A 6,000-nucleotide genomic window follows, 5' to 3' on the forward strand; every position below is an offset into this window, starting at 1 on the left:
CAGCAGGGGAGCGGTTAGGGGGCGATCACCCTAGCAGGCAGAAGTAGTTAGGGGCAATCAGGCAGGCAGGCAGGCAAGCGGATAGGAGCCAGCACTCCCGGATTGTGAAAGGAATGTCCAACTGCCAGCAGTCAGACATCCACCAAGGGGTCCCAGATTGGAGAGGGTGCAGGCTGGGCTGAGGGACACCCCCCCACACACACATCCGTGTATGAATTTCATGCACTGGGCCTCTAGTTTGAAATAAAAAGATAAATACACAAAGTTAAAAACAACTGGTGAGCAGATAGCTCTAAGTCAATATTAAGTCTGGAAAGATGATGGGCAAGTAGAAACTCATATAGCAGACCCAAAGATGTACTATAAGCCCATGTTGAGGAAAGAAAAAAAAATCAAATTTAAACACGGATTCCTCAATAGGTTCAGGCACTATCCTCACCAGTATCATCACTTTTGGGGAGGAAGAACGGGGTTAAATCAAAGAGATGGACTATGTTGGTTAATTTTATCTGTCAACCTGATTGGAGGGTGTAGGTGGTGCCCAGACATTTGGTCAAACATGAATCCCAGTGTGTCTGTGAGGGTGTTTCTGGGTGAAGTGGACATTTGTTTCAGTAGACTGAGCAAATCTGATGGCACTCCACGATACAGGTGGGCTTCACCAATCAGTTGAAGGCCCGAATGGAACAAAAAAAAGACCGACCCTGAGTAAGAGAGAACTCCTCATGCCTTTCTGCCTTTAAATTGAGACATTGCTCTTTTTTCCTGCCTTAGGACTCAAACCAAAATATCAGCCCTTCAGGGGTCTTGAGCCTGCCATCCTTTGAACTGGAACTAACCCATCAGCTTCTTGAGTCTTCAGCTTGGGGACTGCAGATCTTGGGACTTTTCATCTTTTATGATGTCATAAGCCAATTCATTGTACTAATTTATGTATGTTTTCACATACATCTATAATAATAAAAGAGTAATATGCTAATTAGACCGGACAGCCAGATGACCTTCTGGACGAAGCCAGGGCTGGGAGGGCCAAGGCAAGCTGCCGCAGCTGCGAGGGCCGAGTCCCTTGCACAGATTTCATGCATCAGGCCTCTAGTATTTCTATAAATACATATTCTATTGGTCATGTTTTTCTGGAGGAGCCAGACTAATACAAGTGTATAGACTCCTAAGAAGCAAAACTTACTCATGTCTTTTGAATTACTCTATGAGGGTAACAAAGGTTTTCAGAATATGAAAATACCTATTACTTAATACATGACTATCTTTCTGCAAACAGAAATAGATCTACCTCCTCCTTGAAGGCTGGCTTCCGAGGGCTTTCCAAATTTGACTCCTCAAACACTATTAGATGCATTCCTATGAAGAACCAGAACTATGTAAGGAGAAAGATATAAAGATAAGACTTTGTGTGTTTCACAAGAAACAAATGTGGTTCCCAGCAGATCAGTTTATGGTAAAGCTGAAAATTGACAAATCCCATATCCTGTTCAGAACTTCCAAATGACATTTTATTTTATTGTTTTCATCAATAAGCAGATAATCATGGATATCCTAATATCCAATAAAAACCTATGACATGAAATATAAAGTGTTTCTTTAAATTAGAAAGCAAGTAAACAACTGAGAGATAAGGACACTCACAGGAATGGAAAAGTTCAAAACATTCTGTAATTTAGATTCTCAGAGTGATAGGAAAAATTGTATACCTGAGACAAAAATACGGTACTTCTTATAAATATACTAGAGGCCCGGAGCACGAAGTTCATGATTGGGTATGGTCCCTGGGCCTAGCCTGTGATCAGGGCCATCTTCCCTGGCTGCCAGCAGCCAGTCCCGCCCCCTGCGGCCACCCACCAAGGTTCCCAATTTGCCATCTGAGCCTGATGGCTGGGGAGGAGGGACTGAGAGGTCGGCCGTCCCGCCTGCTCATGGCCCTACCCCCCACTGCGGTCACCCTCTGTGTGTGGGGCAACCAGCAGGGCAGGGGAACTTGGCCTGGCACCGCCGGCATCCCCGGCCACCAGGTCCCTGTTCACTATCTGGAGGTCGGAGCCTGCGGGCAGAGGGAGGGACCAAAATGTCCACCCTTCCACCTGCTTGCCAGTCCCGCCCCCGCCACCCCACTGCCACCCAGCCCTGTTCCCTGTCTGCCATCAGGTGATCAGAGCCTACCGGCCACGGGGAGGAACCAAGAGTTCGGCTATTCTCTCCTGCTCGCTGGCCCCACCCCCGCTGCAGGTTGCCCTCTGTGTGTGGGGCAACCAGCAGGGCAGGACCTTGGCCTAGTGCCACCTGCATCCCCTGCCACCCAACCCTAGATTCCCATTCAACATCGGGTGATCAGAGCCACCAGCCGGGGTGAGGGACAAAAGGTTGGCTGTTCTGCCTGCTCACTGGCCCTGCTGCCCACCACTACCCACCCTGGTTCCCCATTCGACATCGGGTGATCGGAGCCTGACCAACAGGTCAACTGTTTCTGCCTGCTCGCAGGCCCCACCCCTGCCATGGCTTACCCTTTGTTTGTGGGGTGACTGGTGGGGCAGGAGCCTTGGCCTGGTGCTGCCTGCATCCCCTGTCACCCACCTCTGGGTCCCCATTCACCATGGGGCAATGGGAGCCTGCCGGCTGAGGAAAAGGACCAAGAGGTGGTCAGTGCATCTCATAGTGACTGGTTAAGTGGTCATTTTACAGTTATGGTGACTGGGCTTTTATTATATAGGATTCTGATAAAAAACTGTTGATAATTAAATACTTGGAAGTTATAATAAACTTCATAGAAAAATTGGAAAACATAGAACTCATCTAGAAAGTAGATCAAAAAAGGAAAAGTAGCACCAATATAAAGGAAACCAAAAGAACAATTCTACAAATCCATCATTTGTATGATACTAGGAGTTTCAGAAAGAAAATCAGAAATATAAAGGGAGGGGAATAAATTAATCCAAAAATAAGGGAGAGTTACAACAATGAAAAACTATTTCCTAGTCAAAAGGGCTCACTCTACATACAATTCATAAATAAGACTACACACTCCCACATTATGACACATCATTGGCAAAATTTGATAACAGCAAGGTCAAAACTTCTAGAAAAAATTCTAGTCTTACCTAAAAGATTAAAGAATATCTTTAGATTTCCTGATGGCTGAACTAGAAGTTAGAAAACATTGAATAAGTAATTTATAACACTGAAGAAAAATATTCTTATAATTCTATCCCCAATTAGTCATGAAGGCACACTATTTTTTATGAATTAAAAATAAATTTAATTTTAGCCGTAACCGGTTTGGCTCAGTGGATAGAGCGTCGGCCTGCGGACTGAAAGGTCCTGGGTTTGGTTCCGGTCAAGGGCATGTACCTTGGTTGCGGGCACATCCCCAGTAGTAGGTGTGCAGGAGGCAGCTGATGGATGCTTCTCTCTCATCGATGTTTCTAACTCTCTATCCCTCTCCCTTCCTCTCTGTAAAAAATCAATAAAATATATTTAAGAAAAATTTAATATCATATACATATTTGCCAAAAACTATCTGAGGATGTGCTTCACAAAATCAAGGGCATAAACTAAGAAATAAATATACACCCAATATTCAAAAAAACAAGATGCAGTAAAGAGACAAAGAAAAACCCAAGATGAGTTTTTAACTTTATTTTTATTATTGACACTACTACACATGCCGCCCTACCCCTTTGCCCACCTCCACCCAGCCCCCACTCCCCCACTCCCTCCAGGCATCACCACACCATCATCTGTGTCTAGGGTTATGCATATATGTTCTTCGACTAATCCCTTTACCTTCTTTCAGGCAGGTCCCCATGCCACCTCCCCTCTGAGAGCTGTCAGTCTGTTCATGCCTCTGTTTCTATTTTGTTCCCAAGACCACATCTGCTCTATGTATGGGTTCCCAAATATAGATTAAGAGGACTGAATCTAAGCTAATAATGAGAAAGATGCAAATTAACTATACCTTCACGATGCCCACCAGCCAATCAGGAGTGAGTATGCAAATTAACCCAACAAAGATGGCGGGCTAATTTGCATACACAGACAAGGAGCAGCCTGGGGCAGGTGACATCGCAGGCATTCCACACCGCCCCAGCCACTCCAGGCCTCTGGGCAGTGTGGGAAGGCAGAAAGGCAGCTCCAGGCAGGAACAAAGGCAGAAAGGTGGCTCCAGGCCGAAGTGAAGGGGGTGCTGGCAGCCAGGGGAAGGAAGGCCCATTCTTGCACCGATCTTCATGCATAGGGCCTCTAGTAAAGGAAATAAAAGAAATAAAGCAAAGAAAAACCCAAGATGATGGTGTAGCAAATTCTGATAACTACCATGGACAAAATGTAGAGGACAATATTCTAAATTGTAATAAGATTTAATATCTTTGGCTGGAAACACTGCAATGCCTTGTACATACACATGTGTTTCCTTTCAATTACAACTGAGAATTATAGTAAACATAAATAGGACTATAACTTTAATCTCGGGTTCTTTGATTGGATTGTATCTAACTGACACTGAATTTCACTGGTTACCCTAAAACTTGGTGTTATTTTGTCAATCAGTTTCTTGGCAAGAGCCAAGAATATACATAAAAATCTCAAATATGTCAAAATATGATAAACTATCCTATATATATACAGATAATATCTCTGAAAGAATATAATAATCTGATATCATTGATTGTCTCTGGAGAGGGAAATTGAGTGCCTATAGGAATAGATTATGAAGCAGACTGATGTTATTATGCTTTTATCTTATTTATTTTAAGTTCATCATAGATAGGCCTTATTCAAACTGAATAAAATAAAATACATTTTCTAAAGACATGATCAAGCAAATGCAAATACATTTTGAGCCAGCAATTTTACTTCTAGGAACTTATTTTATATTTCAATGAGATATGTAAAAGAATTTTGTTGCAATATTGTGCTAGGAAAATATTGAAAGGTATCTAAATGCTGATTATCAGACTAACAAAGAAATGATAAGTGGTAGAAAACACACTGGAACCACACAAAAATGAAGAAACCAGTTATTGATATAGTACATTTTCCAATATTCATTTTTAAGTGAAAGCAGCAAATTTAAAAATGTATGTTACCAGTTGTGTAAAGAGGAAAAAAGAATATTTTGCTTATACATAAAATGCATGTAAGAGAATAGAGATAATTAAACACATCAATTTCATCTGTAGAATAAAAATGTTGGTAACAAGACATGAATGGTAATTTTCACTGTATTTCTTCTTATATCTCTTACATTTTGAACATGGGCTATTTAAACTATATTTTTATTGTTGACACTTTTACAGATATCCCCATTTCCCCGACCCCTTTGCCAACCTCCACCCAGACACTGCCCGCCCCCTTCCCTCTGGCCATCACCACACTGTTGTCTGTAACTATGGGTTATACATGTGTTTTTTGGCTAATCCCTTCACCTGCTTTCATTCAGTCCTCCCAACACCCCTCCCCTCTGACAGCTGTCAGTCCGTTCCATGTATCCCTGACTCTTTTTCTATTTGGTTCATCAGTTTAGTTTGTTCATTAAATTCCACATATAAGTGAGATCATATGATATTTGTTTTTCTTTGACTGGCTTATTTCACTCAACATAATAATATCCAGGTCCATGAATGTTGCAGCAAAGGGTAAGAGCTCTATCTATCTATCTATCATCTATCTATCTATCTATCTATCTATCTATCTATCTATCTATCTATCATCTATCTATCTATCATCTATCTATAATTGATTTCAGAGAGGAAAAGAGAGGGATAGAGAGATAGAAACATCAATGATGAGAGAGAATAATGAGATACATGGCTGTCTCCTGCACGCCCTCTACTGGAGATCAAACCCCAAAACTGGGCATGTGCCCTTGGCTGGAATCAAATCCGGGACCCTTCAGTGCACACACTGATGCTGTATCCACTGGGCCAAACAAGCTAGGGCCATATTTGCATTTTTTTATTGCTTAAAGTATTACATATGTCTCCTTTTCCC

Source organism: Myotis myotis, unplaced genomic scaffold (genome assembly GCF_014108235.1).
Source record: "Myotis myotis isolate mMyoMyo1 unplaced genomic scaffold, mMyoMyo1.p scaffold_m19_p_1, whole genome shotgun sequence".
Classification (NCBI taxonomy): domain Eukaryota; kingdom Metazoa; phylum Chordata; class Mammalia; order Chiroptera; family Vespertilionidae; genus Myotis; species Myotis myotis.